At 45.0% G+C, this 17,335-nt stretch overlaps 1 protein-coding gene across 1 annotated transcript in view; it reads right to left on the bottom strand.

Moving 5' to 3' along the window:
• LOC133344600 (semaphorin-5A-like) overlaps positions 1–17,335 on the bottom strand; it is a 150,577-nt gene that overhangs the window by 95,526 nt on the left and 37,716 nt on the right.

The following is a 17,335-nucleotide window of genomic DNA, read 5'->3' as shown; positions in this document are numbered from 1 at the left end:
TAGACATTTCCACGTGATAAGCCACTCCGTTGAGCTTTCAATTGTGGCCAGGTCGCTGCTTAAATGGAGCTACATAGCTCAGTGGGCCTTTACCTGGTAAAATAAAAAATAGTAACAAAAAAAAATGGTCACAAGAAAAGGGAGGCTAAACAAGCTGTACAATGAAAAAGGAACTTGTGATCAATGGGGGACCTTGTGCCGTGTGGAGGATGCCAGGCCACCGAGGCAGCCATTGCAGTGGCACCCAGAGGTCAGTGACCGATGGAAGATCTGAAGTGAGATGGTGGAAAACTGTAAGAGCAGGTCTTGGAGGCTGGGTGTTACTCATGCAACAGCTGAGGTCTGGCCGAGGAAATGGAGCCATGCTGTGATGGCATTAACAGCATTGGTTCTGATTATAATCAGAGCCAACGCTGTTCATAATTATTTATTGATGATAAAACATACTAATATAAAGGCCTTGATTCAGAAAGAAGAAAACTTCATTGAGACTCAATACTTTTTGAGGAGGGTCCTGCATTTTTATACAAATTGGTAATAGTTTTATCCACCATAGAAAATAATAATACAAATAAAACAAGTTAACCCAGATCCAGAATTTGAACTTGCAAACGTCTATCTCGCAAACAGAAAGTCGTGAGTTCAAATCCTGGTTGGGGGGTTGACTCAACTCATTATCCCCTTGGGGTCAATAAAATGATTACCACTTTGTGGGAAAGTCAACAGTGGGTGTGCAATGGAGAGACTCACCCCCACATTAGGAATGTGGGATTTATATCACTGGCTCGGGGCTATAAGCAGGAGATGAGCATTGCCTCAATGTAGTAAACAAATAATTCAGACCTAATACTACGATACATGCCAGGGGCATTGCACCACAATTTCCATATTCTCACAATGTCCTCAAGCTTTCGTCACGATCTCTACGACGTATAGTCAATGCTAATACCGTGTTAATAAACCTCCTGCTCCCTTTCACTTGCTTTACCGGATTGACCTCCACTAATTTCGGAGCACAGCGTGTGCTTATGCTGTTAGTGTCTGACAGCATTTAGAAAATCACAATAATGGCACCAGTCAAAATTAAGTGAAATTCCACAGGAGCTCTGCCCCTCCCCCCAGACTTCCCTTGCATTGGTAACTGAATCATGTCTCTGTGTGCACAATCGTGGTTTTGACATAACTGGCGTCATATGCCACCACCCCAAGCTTGTTGCTTCATCATCACTGAGAAATACAGATGGACGGCGCTTCTTCTTGTTGTTGTTGGCAGAGTTCTCGACTCAAAGTCAGGGAGTTCGTGAGTTCAAATCCTGGTCAGGGGGGCAAAAATCATCACCGCATTGTGTATAGACAACATCCACTTTGCAGGGGAAGTCATCCAATGGAAACATTAGTCTCCGCATCAGAATGTTGAATTTCCACCAATGGCTGTCGGTTCTAGCAAGTTTTTTTTTTTTAAAGCTCTTCATCTTCTCGTTTTGAAGATAAAAAAACAAAACGTAAAAAATAATTATCACATCGAGTACATACCCTTCACACTAAATTAAAAGCTCAAAAGAATTCGAACGCGGGCATTTAGCAGCAACGATGTAAGTCTCACAAAACCCTACACTCAGCTGCTCGCCGGCTTAACGTGCGCGCATTTCAAGCGAAGCACTTCATAAAGTTCACACGGCCCGGGTAACAACAACGAAAAAGAGAGAACAAAAAAATCTGCTGCCCCTTGCATTTTTCACACCAAGAAGCTGATGATTTTTTTGGGTTCCAACTCCCACACCACTCCCCCCTCCCCACCCCTCTCATCCCCACCGCCTGCGAAAGGGAAAAAAAATTACCCATAAAAACAAAGTTTTTCACTATAAATCTTTTATATGCGTGGCGGCTAGAGTCCTCTCGTCCGCTGGCTTGAGATGGCTGCCACCTATGGGTCAGATGATTGCCTGCCACCATTAAGCAATTGGTAATTAAACATAATTTTTTTGTCCTAAAAAGTGTAAAATTTTGGGGAAAACGTTTCACGAAAATAAATTGTCACGCACAACGTGTCTGTGTGCAAAATGTCAGCTCGATTGTATCACGAGAAGTGGATTAAAAAACGACCGAATGATTTGCACGGTCGTAAGCGCGCAAGCAAGCAAGCAAGTGAACTTAATATAAAGGATTTAAAAACCCCAAAACCCGCCGTGGTTTGTCGTCGTTTACGTGGTGGCCGTGCGGAGCTGGGGCAGAGCCGTGCCGAGATTTGACGACCACGTTGCGAGCGGCCCCACTTGAAGCTCACGTCAGGATTGGCGAGTGAGTGAGAGCTGTCAAACCCCAGATTGACGACGATGACGATGATGACGATGATTGACGACGATGACGATGATGATGACGATGATAACGATGATGACGATGATGACGATGATTGACGACGATGACGATGATGACGATGATTGACGACGATGACGATGATGACGATGATTGACGACGATGACGATGATGATGATAACGATGATTGACGATGATGACGATGATGACGATGATTGACGACGATGATGATGACGATGATTGACGATGATGACGATGATGTTGCGTGCATTCTATCGCTGCGTCAAAGACATCTGCAGCCCCCAAAATTGAGATGTTCAAAATCATGCCGTTTTACTTCTACATATATATGTGGCCATAATTTAAGATGTAAACCCCATGTATCTGTAGCACTGCTTCTTGTTTCTTTGTGAGATTTAATTTTCATTGTTATCACAAAATTATGCCTTGTGCTGTACAGTAAGAGGGATGCTGTACAGTCTGTTTTACGCGCGCTATGATTTGATCAGTCTTATCTTGGCAAAACGGTGACACCGTCGTGTAACGAATGCCCTTTGTGGATGTTGGTACTGTTGGAAATACACATCCAATATATTTGACCGATTTCTGGAATACAAAAAAATACATGCCAAACTCAAATTCATGGGCTTTTTTTGTGTTTGTGTATGTATGTGTGTGTGCACAAACTAACTAGGCTGAGACCAACAACTCCCTCCATGTAAGTGTCCTATTTAACATAGGGATGGCAAGATACCTGTTATCAAACTCAAGCGCTGATAAGTCTTCTCACGTGACACAGCGTGAGCCCAAACAGCCACCTGGCCCTTTATACATTACACATTTCTTCGAAACTACCCCCACAGAGTTTGCTGAAAAAATGTGTATTTGTCAAACGGTGGGTCAGATAAACGCCGTATCGTTAACTCCAGTTGCTATTCATACGGAGCCATTCGTAATGGCCGAATTTACAAGCTGGACTACAAACTCCAATAACCGTTGCGCCTATTGTTTTATGAGCTATTGAGAGACGCGGCGCTTGATTGATGGCCCTATCTCTGACAGTTTTAAATAATGGTTTTTCATTTGGATGTTCATAAAGTCAACTCGTGCTCTCATATATCGCGGTACTTATTGGTGCAATAACCCTTTTAAGACCGTCGTTATGAAGACCAACCCGATTTTATTACGGGGGGGGGGGGCGATATTAAGTGAGATATTGAACATGATGAATATAGAGAGCATGACAATCACACTCGGTGACTTTTGATATCAATTTTAAGGTGTGCAATTTTAGGCCTGCATGAGAAAAGGTTGAGAAACTTAAGGCTTCCCCCCATCTCATGCGGGAGGATGGGTGTCTAAAATACGAATTGGAAATTAGTTTTTAAAGCTCATGAATTCTAAAACTCAGAGAGCGAGCAGAGCTCCCATGCCGCCTCTCAATCTGATTAAATGTATCAAGTTGTCAGTCATGTTCCTACAAAAATGTAGCTGTAGGACAATGAACGGAAGAAAAGCAGTTGAACACGTGGCAGACTTTCGTGACCAATATCATCCATAATAGAGTTTTTTTTGGGTTAGACCACGTAAATATATAAATGTGTCGTTAAACCCTCCACCACCCTTACTAGTTGGCTGTGCCGGGTGGTGGCGGGTTTTAACGACACATTTATATATTTACGCGATCTAACCCAAAAAACCTCTATTATGGAAGGAAAACTTTTGAATGTTTGCAATATCATCATCACGATCCTTTGTTTCCAATTTCCTCTGTCTTCTGCCAATAGGCTCAAGTAGTGCACATCTTTCTGGCGCCAATATATATTGCAAACAATAACGACATTTACCTGCTACGTATGTGTTTTTCTTCAAGCGCGCTGCACTTGTAACATTTCAAATTCTCCTCTTTGCTCAAAAGGAACACGAGGTGGTCCTGATGTTTGGTGGTGAACGTGGGCCATTCCTACAAATTTTACAATCTTATGACAGGGACCAGTCGATTACAGGGCGACCACTGTTGGCACTGTCACTAAAGACGAACTCGCTGTATGAGTGACTATGGAATGATGATCGTCAATGCCCTCCCAGATTTGGCCTCTAAAACGTGAGTGAAGCACTCACTGCCACCTACAACTATTATCTCATGCGGTATCAGACTCTCATCTTATCACGTCGAGGACCCTTAATCACTCGTTCAACAGAGAACCCCTAAACATCACCGAGGCTTGTTTTTAATCTCGTCCAATACCGAACTCTCAAGTCTCCTGATTGAAAAATAAAATACAAATGTACATCATCCAATACAGAACCCTGTTTTCATCCGATAACAGAACCCTCGCCTCCCCATTCATCATCGACGTCATCAGCAACACAATGTGCAAGCCACCGCTGGAGGCCTCGTCCGGCTGCCCCCTTCCAGTCCCACGGCCTCGTGGTAGAACGTCCGCCGCTTTCGGTAAAGTCGCGTAGAAGGGAAATAATAAAATATTAAAAATAAAACATAATTAAATAATTCTCACGACGTTTCGGCCACAACGCAAGCAGCCGTCCTCAGGTGAAGAACAGGTCTGTCGGGGAGACAACGTCCGATAGACCTGTTCTTCACCTGAAGACGGTTGCTTGCGTTGTGGCCGAAACGTCGTGAGAATTGTTTTTTATTATGTTTTATTTTTATTATTATATTACTTCCCTTCTACGTGACTTTACCGAAAGAACCAAGAAGATGAATCCCTGCAGTCATGAAAGAAGCTTTAAATCGAAATTTAGTCCGCCGCTTTGTTGCACGGAGGTTCAACGGTTCGAATCCAACGGCCGTCACGACCAACATCACCGCGGGTGCAACGGCCGTGCATGGCACGACGCACCGTCCACTTCGCCCTGGACGTTCAAGATCTCCTGACGTCACTCGCAAAGAAGAGTAGGAGGCCATCGTGCGCGCCGGTGTCAGAGTCGAAATTTGACAAATTTTGAAAATGACTCACAGACGACTCAATTGATGTCATCGCGATCATCGCCTACCTCTACCGGCAGGCCAATGCCCCAGTTTTCACCTGGGTTTAACAAAGTCATCTTGAAACTTGATCTCCTCGTGGCCCTGTGATGTACAGCAGTCTATCGCAGCAGCTGCCCGCGAGCTAATTTAAATGGCTTCATCTCCTCGGTGGACGTCCTCTCGGATGCGTTCCGACCGAATGCGAGGGGGGGGGAAAGACCCTTTCACCGTTTAACACAGAAGCCTCATCGCAGTGATCAGGAGCCACTGTCGCAGGCGCGCAGAAGCCTCTGCGCAGAGAAGCCGACACGAGGCATCCGTTTACAAGCGAAGGTTAAAGCGGCTGTCGCAGCATTAATAAGAATAGGACATGAATTCTGAGTCAAAATCCCATCTTTGAAAGGAACCTCCAACTAAATTACAAAACAATAACATTAATTGGTTATAAATAACTGCGCTCAGCACAATATATCTTGCCAAGCAATTTTTTTAAATGTCATCTCATCCGGTTAAGCAAAGAACTGTACATCGAAGCGAAATTAATTACATTACTCCGAGATTTATGTTTGCCATCTTGTGTGTTTATGGCATTTGTAGACTTTTGATAAATACCCAAAGATGGCTGGTAAGGAAGAGGGCTTTGAAGTGCCACGTCAACCTCACGGCCCATATCAATTTGGCTGGAGGCCCGTTAATTCTGGCTGACCGCGCCGCGCCGTGTGAAAGTATCTCTGGCAGTGAGTCGCAGGTTAATCCTTCACGCCGCGCCAAGTCAGCACTTCGGACAGATCCGTTCCAACTTTCTTGACCTTTTTTTGTTTTAAATCATGACTGAGTGAAAGTGAGCGCGCGTCACACATTGGCAAGAAGCCCTCGGTCTTCAAGTCGGTCCGGTCCACGTGACTCCCTGCTCAGTCGAGCGCTAAGTTGGCACTCGGCTCGGTTGCCAGCGTTGCACAGGATTGTGGAAATTCCACATTGCCATGCCAGGGGCCAGTCTGTCCGTAGAGCAATGACCATTGTCAGCTTCACATAGCGATTATTCATTTTCTATCAGCCCCAGAGAAATGGTGTGCTGATTGCAACCATAGACTGGGTTTTGAATGCGCGACCTTCCGATTGTGATGTATGTGTTCTGTAAACATTGCCACCAGGCCGGATTAGCAATAACAGCGCGGGGTGTGGCGCTCTGATGTGTTCTGTTATCCTTCATGATGTCTGATTGTGAGTTATGATGGACATTTTTCTGAACAGCCCACGGTATAACGCAGGAACACATCGGGAAGCTATACAGATGCAGCATAATCACAAACAACGTACGCATCAGTACACCGTGAGGTGGTTGGTGGCACGTGGTTCCTCAAACAAATGCCCACCGCTGTTAGCCAACGGCATGAGGGGTTCCACGTGACTTACATGACAGTGGTTTGTTTCATAATGCAGCACGGTGACTTTGGGAAAGTTACATTACGTAAATGCATTTGGCCGCACATCAAAGCCGAGCATAAATTCAAACAGATACTTCGTGCTTCATGGAAATTAATATCGAGGCGGTATTGGCTCATACTAAAATGTACAATTTTGGTCTTCTCCCAGTAATAGTAGAACCTACATATTTTATAACACCGCTAACCCCTTTTTTCTTTGAAGTAAAAATGTGCAACATCTCTCGGTAAGAGGCAGGTGGCACGTGGGTTTTGAGAAATGAAAGCAATGCCTTGCTCCGTTCACAAGTGGCCACGTTTCGATTTAAAGCTTTCGTGACTGCAGGGATTCATCTTCTTGGTTCTTTCGGTAAAGTCACGTAGAAGGGAAATAATACAATAATACAAATAAAACATTATAAAATTTTCACGACGTTTCGGCCACAACGCAAGCAGCCGTCCTCAGGTGAAGAACAAGTCTGTCATTCAGACGCTGTCTTTCCGACAGCCCTGTTCTTCACCTGAGGACGGCTGCTTGCGTTGTGGCCTAAACGTCGTGAGAATTATGTTATTATGTTTTATTTTTATTATTTTATTATTCCCCTTTATGTGACTTTACCGAAAGAACCAAGAAGAAGTGGACACGTGTCTCATAGGGAAATGCACGAGATTACTGCAACACGGCAAAACTAGAACAAAAAGTGGTTGTTTGAGAAATACACTTTAACATTTCTTCATCGGTAGGAACCCACTAAGTTACGAGTTGTATTGCAGAATTTTGATAGCCTACTTAAAACCACGAAGTGATAGTAATGAAATAAGTCTCGCCACATAAAACAAAACCTTTTTTGAGCCCATCAACCTCGTGTCCTTTTGCGACTAATATAATTGATCATCACTTATTCAATCAAGCCACCTCTGGACGAGTTTCAACCTTTTAAATCTCATCAGCAGAGTAAGGTTCGTCGAACAAATACTGCTGAGGTTGTTAGACGTTATTGAAGGCTGACTGACTAATTTTTGTTTTAAGTGGAGAGATAGACCGCTGTTTATACCTTTGCGGAGTTACTTATTTCATTGTGATGCATACTTATACGCATTGGATTGATGCATCACGGGAGTCTGTGAGAGGTGGCATCAGATTGGGGAAAACCTTCAGCCGTGAGTGGATTGGCCGTGATGAATGTTCCAGAACAGCGAATAATGAGTTTTCGGAAGAGTAGAGTGGTCAGCTTGTGTGTCTAAGGTGTGTGAGGTGTAAGAAATTCATGTTTTGTCGCAGAGGTCAGACAACTGTGGCTGCTGGAATAAAACACATTTTATTTTCCACCTTATTTATGCTGCTTCAAAGGGAAGAAAAAAAACGTTCCACTCAAGGCGCTTAAGCAATTGCCGTTGAAATCTAAGGAAAATAAAAGTCAGATCAAAGTCTCTCTCTGTTCACAAGAGCAATGGTGCATAAATTATATATGTTGTCAGCCCTGAGCTATTGATGAAAATTCTATATTTCTATGGTGGGGTCCAGTTTATTCATAGGATGACCATTGTGGCTTTCCCACAATGCAATATCCATTGTATCCACGCCGACAGACTGAGTTGAACCCTGACCAGGATTTGAACTCGCTGAGGCTTTTAATTGTGAGTTGAACGCTCTAACAATAGCTTCAGTTGGCCAGAGATACTATGTATGTATACAATCAACATGCATCAACATACATACATACATGAAAACTTATTTGCAACGATACAATGTTACACAAAATACAGATGAATTTCAGTACCTGCCCAATATTGTTTGTAAGACACGTTAAAGGTTACTCATCATTTTAAACATATTATTCGCTAAATAAATGTTGCATAAATTCAAATCACACAATGCCAAAGCACCTTGGAAAAAACATTTAAATTTGGTAAACTACGGTGACAGATTGGAAGAATGAGTCCAAAACAATTTTAGAATTTGCTATCTATATTCTGCAGGGTTCGGTCAGTGTCAGATATCCGTCACTCAAAGGAATGTGCGCGGATTACCGCAAATAGCAAAGCGAAAAACAAATTGACCTGCCAGATATTGCTCATGATTCCGTAAACAAACGGAAGGCTTTTAATGAGACAGAACATGCACAAAATCACCAGTGTGCATCCCTTCGCTGACAACTATTTCACCAATTTGCCAAAAACAAACGAATGCATTGCGCTTTGATGCATTGTTTAATCAATTTGTTTTAAGTCAAAGTGTCTCTACTCAAACGAGCATGGGGTTAGTGCTTATCGACATTCCCAGGCCTGAGATAGGAGTGGAAATTCTCCAGTTGTTCGGCGAGGGTCATTCTTTATCGAGGACGATCTCCGTTGATCTGCCCTAAAGCGGTGAAGGTGCAGGCCTGCAATGCCACTGCTTGTGGAAGGGCCTCCATTAGAGGGAGCTCTACAGGGCCCCTCTAGGCAATATTTTTGGCCTACTCTTCCTTTCTGGCCAGATGTCTTGAAGTACGCACACACTTTTCCCCACCACACGTGACCTGCCTCTCGACGTGACGTCAGAGGCGGATATTACCAGCATGCCGGCTTTTTCAAAGAGGGCCCTAAGTGAACACTTTCCCATTCTGAGACGTCTGCAAGTTACAGGGTGGGTCCCATTCACCGCTGAATCTTGGAGCGCGCAAGCGGTTCAGCGTTAATTATATTCTGAGAGACGTAGCGCCGTTGTTTTTAAAGACGCTGTACACGCCGCAGAGAAAACCGTAGCGACACGACCGCACTCGATGATAGCTGGCACCAAACTGTGCCACACGCTCACACGCATGGCATTGTGGCAGCCTCGGTACCGATAAAGTTCTTTTATTTTAGTTTTTCCTCCGATTCCGTTATGATGACGTACGTGTTAAAGTATAAGTAGAAAAAGCACATTCAACGCATTTATTGTTGGAATCTCAATGTCAGGAGGAGGGCGGGGTTCCTACACCCCCCCACCACCCCTTTGATCTGCCACGGGCTGTGGTGTTCCCGTTGATGCTGCTGGCTGGACCAAAACCGGCGAATGCTCGTAAATCTTTCTCCGTTCGTTTCAGCCGCCACGCCTCCCGCGAGCGGGACTCGACGGTGGTGGCGGTGTTGGTGTGGACGAGAAGCCAAGAGAGCCCCCAGTTGGGAGGGATTCATCCGAGGTGTTTATGAAAACGGCATTCTGCGTTACTACAGGCAATAGGCGCGGAGGCTTGAGGCACGTTTTATAAGCGGAACCAAAGAAAAACACAAGTGTTTTACGATGATCATTTGGCCACTCATGCCTTGATAGTGCAGCAACACAAAGGCTGGCTGAATGCGCGGATTTGCAGCGTTGCACCGTGGGGTGCTGTTAATGCTTAATGTCGGTAATGTTTCTTTTTTCAACGCCCAAAGTTAATTAATGTGGCTGGTTAATTAAACTAGCTGGGTGGCACTGTGGTTACAACATTCGACTCACGACAAAAGATTGCAACGTTCGAATTCTCTGCGGTGATGCGAGCCGTGCGTAACGGCACGCTGCAGGTACCGTGACGCATCGCTGGGAGGATAATCGCCATCATGGGTGAGTTTCGCAAGTTATCACCACTGAGCGGTGAAGCTGCCGTGGTGTGACGGTGAGCACACTGGACTTGCGAGGCAGACCGCAGGCTCTATTCGTTCTCCCGGCGTGGCAGCTGAAACAAAGGTGCACAAGTCTTAAACACTCCCCTCCCCCTTTCGAAGATGCCCGGCCAGAGTGGAAGAGTCGAGGTTGCCTCTGCCAGCAGTGGCACAAGCGAGGCATTGGCAGGGCTCTTCCCTTAATCTGTCACCGTTCGCCTTACCAAGGATGTGGAAGCTGATGGCTTTAACGTGGATGTGTGTGTGTTTAAATTACTGCAGAAACAACCCAAGCAGGTGACCAATCGCGACCAGCCACGTGGGAAAGCACTCACCCAATGTGTATCGCTCATGCTGCAAAGCCAACGGCAATTGTGTCGTGCTTGTACATCTGAGATTTCATTGTGTTAGTTTGAGTAAATGCATTTATATATTTTTTTAAACCTAGAATGCATTACGATATTTAAGAACACTAAATGCGCGTGACTTGAGTCACCAGTAATGAGAAAGCCATCACACAGTAATCAGAAACTGATAATGGAACTTATCAGCTTCAGAAACGGATTACTTTTCAAAAGGAACCCTTCCAATACTGCCTGTGCATTGTAGACAATGTCCAATTGTTTATTGAGACCAAGGTAAGAAGCAAAGGCCTGATGACATACAGAACGCATACCTTAGACACGTGCGAATTGACGTCTGCTTTTAAGGCTTGTCTGTCCGTGCGCAGCAGTCACACATACAAACATAAATTCCATAAATTTGCGCCTGTAATCCCTGGCATAGGAAGACGTGCGTTTCTATTCAAAAGCACTCACATTCTCAACGGCTGAGAGGTGAAATTTAAGAAACAAGGAACGCATTGTTGTCACCTGGAAACATTATCTAAGAGAGTTGTTAACAGATCCAATCAATATTGTAACTCCACTTTCATATTAGGGCTTAGCTCATCATCTTACACTTAGGATAAAGATCAAAATCACGTCTTTGATATTGAGGAACACCACACTGAATGTCTTTTATTTAAAAGTCCATTTTTTTGTTACCAAATAGTTTTTTTATATACTCAAGAAAGTGTGGATAGAAAGACACCAAGGCACCCATAGGAAATCCACAGTATTACCATCTGGCCCTATTTCATAGCACAAAGGACAGTGTACTTGGTCAATCAAGTGTGACATCTCGCACTTGCTCCACTTCAAGTGACAATGCGATTCTTGAGATATGTTATATCTGCCCAAGATTCCTCTTCCGAGTTTAAGATGTTATCTCTAGCAAGCCAGGAGAGCACACGATCAGCAAAAAAAAAGTGGTTTATGGGTGGCAATTTACAAATGGTAGCCCTTAGGGAGACAGGCGGAGCCATAACTCAAGATAGGGACAGATTCTTCATAAGAATAGAGCAAATTATATCAAGTACATGAAAGATATTGAGCCTGCAGAGTATTGTGAGAAACTTCCTAATTTCGATTTAAAGCTTTCGTGACTGCAGGGATTCATCTTCTTGGTTCTTTCGGTAAAGTCACGTAGAATGGAAATAATAAAATAATAAAAATAAAACATTATAAAATAATTCTCACGACGTTTCGGCCACAACGCAAGCAGCCGTCCTCAGGTGGAGAGCAGGTCTGTCGAGTAGACAGAGTCATTCAGACTCTGACAGAGTCATTCAGACTCTGGCCGAAACGTCGTGAGAATTATTGTATTATGTTATATTTTTATTATTTTATTATTTCCATTCTACGTGACTTTACCGAAAGAACCAAGAAGATGAAACTTCCTAATGCCACACACGTCAAAGCAGCCTGGTCTACAATTACAACACAATGCCATTACATTCCCCCACAGAGTTACATGATCTGCAAAAATAATAATGTATTGGAGAGAAAAAATGCGTAAATGTTCCAATTTTCTCCCATCTTGATTTTAAACTTATTTGAGCCGTGGTGATAATTGGGTGGTGTTAAATTGGCAATTAGTTTTGCCAACTTGGTTCAATATTTTAATTCCTCCATGCTGATGTTACACGTTTTTTAATTACATTTTGTAAAAGTGAATGTGCTTATTTTAGATCCACTAAGAGGACAAACTTAATAAAATAATATATGTTGGGGGGTTCTTTTCCCGAAAGTATTTTCATAACAAAACAATTCAGGTACACGCAGATGATATGAAATTGGGTTGACACCAGCACAACACACATTACGGATTACAGTGCAATGGAAATCTGTCTAAATGTATCGGTGCTCACAGCAGTTGCCCCAACACTCTATAGAGCTGCATGGGTGATCTTTATTTTTGCGTGTAATGTGCGCATGTTCCTTCCGTTAGGACTCTTTAATTTGTAGAGTGAGTTTTTGTTTTTTATATTTCGATATTGCACCGCCGCGTGACGCACTTCACTCGCGATTAAAGCCGCAATATAATCTTTCACATCCACTGCAAGACAACCACAGCAATCTAAATTCAATCTCTCGTCAAGCACATCTGTGGCATGTGGCACCTGTGCTTGTTCCCGAGCACCCACAAGTCATCTCAACCTTGGGTGGGCACCCGGGGCGGTGCTCCATCCAGTATGCATCTTCTCGAAGTAAAACAACAACAACAACACAATTGGCCACCCGTAGGCCAGTGTTTCATTCGCTACGGACTCTTGATGCGGCTTTGACTTTTTTCTTTCAAAGCCCTTGTGCTGCTCTGTGCGAAAAAGATGTTTGAACCTTCGTAGAAATGTCAAAAGATGTTTGAAAATTATAATTTTCACGAAAATTATCATCTTTACGAAAGTGTGTCTTGAATACAGCGCTGTGAACTATGAACACAAAACGCGCTGTTGCTGCTGCTGCATAATGCACAAAAGAAGCAGTCGCTGAAATAGGTTAAATCTGTGTTGCCCATGGGAACGTTTTGAACCCCCTTACAATCATTTAGAAGAGAATTAACATTCCAATACATCAGCCCACATGAGAGCAGCACCACCACACAAGCACACACACACACGTGTGGTCTGCCTTGTCCATGTGCGCACAATGCAGAATACACGCGCGGCATATATAGTATTAGTAGTAGATGCTTGAGCATGTTGTGTTTTTTTTAATAACGAACACTTATGCACGCACGTCTGCGTGCACACAAATGCATGCTGCCCTGTGTACTCACGCAGACTCTGGGAGGCTGATCTCTGTGTGTGTGTAGGGTGTTTGTGGGGTGTGTGTAGGGTGTTTATGGGGTGTGTGTGGGGTGTGTGTAGGGTGTGTGTAGGGTGTTTGTGGGGTGTGTGTGGGGTGGGTGGGGAGCGGTAGTGTAGTGGTTCGCGCTCCGCTGCGCTACGAAACTGGCGACCCGAGTTCGATTCCCGCTCACGGCCAACACACCAGTGACAATTATCTGAATCGGTCCTGGGGCTCCCCTAGGTCGACTCAGCCTAAAATGAGTACCCGGTTCACTGTGTAAACATCGCCACTGGGGAGACAAAGTCGGTCGGGCGTGGTTGTGGCCACCCACCCACTCGTGTGCCTGCCGGCTATACGGGGGGTGGGGGGGGGGTCTTTGTCTTAATGCACACGCGCATATACACGCGAGCACACGGAGATTAAAACTGCGCGGCACAGAATCGTACTTCATGCAGAAATCCCTCACTCGCACAGTCTCCACGTTTACATTGAGCGGACCCGTCCGCGCGCACACACACACACACGTACACACACACGCGTACACACACACATACACACACACACGTACACACACACGTACACACACACGTACACACACACACACGCACACACACACACGTACACACACACACGTACACGCGCACGTTCATGCGCAACGACAAAGACAGATCGTCGTCTGCACACCGTTGTGCCAAGCGCCGTTAGCGAGCGCCTCTGTCGGTCCAGCGCAGCGCAACACACCCGGCCGCCCCATGCAGTGGTCATTAGCCACGGCCAAGCCAACGTGACGCAGAGGCCAGGCCGAGTTCCCAGGTGTCATCTGTCGCCGATGTGACGCCGGGCTGGGAATTGAACTTCTGTGCGTAAGATGGTCGTGCCACCGCGCGCGCGCGACATACGAACTCGAACCGTGCACACGCGCACACACTTTTTTGTCTTTTGTCTCCTTTCACGGACGGCGTGCCCATTATCCTCCCCCACCCATCCTTCATCTCTCCTGCTCACACTTTCTCACGTTCCCCCCTCCTCCATCCCGACTCCGAAACCGCCCCCACAACCCCCTCTACCCTCACCCCCCCTCACCCCCAGCAGCGCGGCTCCATCACGACTCCTCCTGCTCTCTTGTCCACCCGTTTCTGACCGGACGCACGATTTTAAAACCTCCCATCGTTGATAAACTTGTTGTTGTTTTTTTACAGAAGGCGCTCTTCAAACGATACGCGGCTCCTTTAATGCCACGCCTCGGAAAGTCACGCAGCGCGCAGCAGATTTCGTTCAGTTAACGTCCGTTCGTGAGCTGCTCAATCCTCACTTATTTTCACTTTTTTTAAATAAAAAACAGTGAGGATAGTCTCCAAATAGATTCACCGCTGTCGACGTCCCACGAAGTGGTACCAATTTTATTGAACCAAGACGGATGATGGGCTTAAATCTATCCTCGACTAATGAAAAACGGCACCTTCCTGAAATTCAATTGCAAACTGGGCAAGACTTTACCAGGTCGAAGCTAAATTGTCTTCATTCCAAACACAAACATTCAGGCAGTGCTCGACTCATCTCCACTGACCGCTCTAAACGAGTGATGGAAATTCCACATTCCTATGGCAAAGCGGCGATTGCAAATCACACGTGTGTGTGTGTGTGTATGTACACCACATGTGTATATTGAAACAAATGGACAATGCTTTTGTATAGTTGTGTCACGCAGCCACCACGAGGAGGGTGACTGGGGGCCCCTTTTTGTATCCCAAGTGTATGGCGCTCAGGTCCCTGAATGCACGTCCACTGTGGGAATCGGCTTGTTCCATTCGCTGCGATGTAGCAGCCCATTAGACTAAACCATTGTCACGGTGAATCTGAACGCTCAAGACAGCTGGGCCCAAACAAAGGGGAGAGTGGGTGTACGGTTCATCTTTGTGTTGGCTACCATTAATAGGCAAATAACATTTTATTTAATAAAAATAATAATACTACACGTGATTTGTGTGTTTATAATTATTGCATTGTGTTGGTCAAACCGCCAAAATTTGTATCGGGGGGGGGAAACAGTACGAAAGCTTCAATTACTTTCCCCATTTTTCCTCTGCAGTCATTCTCTCCATCGGAACAACCTCTGTTAACCTCTTACGAAATAGTACCTATTTTATTGTTCCTCGTGATTGATGAGCTGGGTATGACCGTGGTGGTAATTGAAGTCGTAACCTTTACAAATGTGAATCAAGCACGACGCCTCTGTGCCGCTTCTCTGGATTGTTGTCGGTTTATAATTAACACAGCGTTGAAATACTGGATTTTAAAATAGATATGCTTGTTCTGAAGCACGTTGGGTGTATGTCATGTTGGCTGCTGGTTTTCACGACGACACTATACCGTGTAATTGGCATGTTGACTAAAACGCGTGGCAAAATATAAAATCTGAAGTTCTCCCAGCGGACCTGGCCTCGTTGTGCAACTTTATTGGCTTTGCACAGAGTCGCTGTCACAAGTTCGAGCCAGGCCTCTCCCTTGGATGAGAAATTCGATGTCTCAATGGGCTTTTACGTGGGGAAATAAAGTTAATGTGCCACGATAATGATGATGATGATTTGTTTTGTATGTACAAAACTACACTGGCTCTGAACTCGGCATTCAATAATTACTTTTTAGAATAAATGCAATTATTAGGTACATAGTTGTATATCTCGTGGTGATTAAAGAACGTCCATTAATAAGTAATAGCGTGGGCTCACAATGTTTCATTTCGGCAATTGTGTGCGTGCAAGTAATGTCCATGTGGGCCAGAACGCTGGACTTCTACAAAGCAACTCAAAGAGGGGATTTTAGCCTTTGAATGTAGGTGCGTGCAGAGGATGACAGGGAATTCATGGCAGGCGAGGGTAAGCAGCTTAAAGTTTGAAACGGAGCGTGGTGTGGAAGCATCATAGCACGTGTGGAAGGAGGTAGCGATATTGTAGGGCACGTGTTCAGCATCGAGGAGACAAAGTGACTGAGATGGCGGCGGTGGTCATCTTCTGTACGGCTCACGTAGATGCAGAAGAACAACTCCGATTTCACATGAAGATCACCAGAAAACCGCGTCACGAGCAAGCGGGGTGTAATCGCTGCGATGTCTCCGTCGTGTTTGTGGATGGGGCATTGCGCCGTTACACGTTGCACGGTCAGTTGTGGATGATCACAGTCGCGCACTACTGGGAAGGTTTTAATTTTCGATCTGTGCACCATCATCATCAGGGTATCTGCATCTGCTGCTGACTCGGTTTGTGCAGTGGATGCGATTTAGTGTGGACCATGAGCTTCGTGCAAGATCAAAACCGAGGGATCTTCTGCGTTGGGTCTTTCACAAGGTGTTTGTTTGTGAGTTATTTTAAACTTCAGTCAGACATTTCAACTGTACAGCAGTCGCACAATCTGGCAGAAAGAAGGAAGCGATGTCGACAGACCCCTTGGTTTTTGTCACTGGGCAATGGCAGAAGACAGCCAGACTTAAGCAAAAAATGTAAAACTGAAACTAAACTATTTATACTTTACCAGGCAAGGCCCACTGAACTCTCTATACAGCTTTTTTTCAGAAGCGACCTGGCAAAAAATGTTAGCTCACCGAAGTGGCTTATCACGTGGACATTTATAGCAGCCAAATACTCTAAACGCACGTTCATTCTAAATGTGGATGGAAAACCCGGATGTCCCGGAGAAAAATCCACGCGACCACGGGGAGCGAGACACGCAAACTCGAAATATACAGCAGGCGTCAGCATCGGGATGGAACCCACGACCTCCTGCATACCAGGCGAGGCAGTCAACATCCCACCACCGCGCATGGCTTA

The sequence above is a fragment of the Lethenteron reissneri genome, chromosome 20, assembly GCF_015708825.2.
Source record: "Lethenteron reissneri isolate LAM-NWPU_2019-01 chromosome 20, ASM1570882v1, whole genome shotgun sequence".
Lineage (NCBI taxonomy): Eukaryota > Metazoa > Chordata > Hyperoartia > Petromyzontiformes > Petromyzontidae > Lethenteron > Lethenteron reissneri.
Note: the sequence above shows the minus strand (reverse complement) of the source record. Positions and strands in the feature narration are given on the sequence as shown.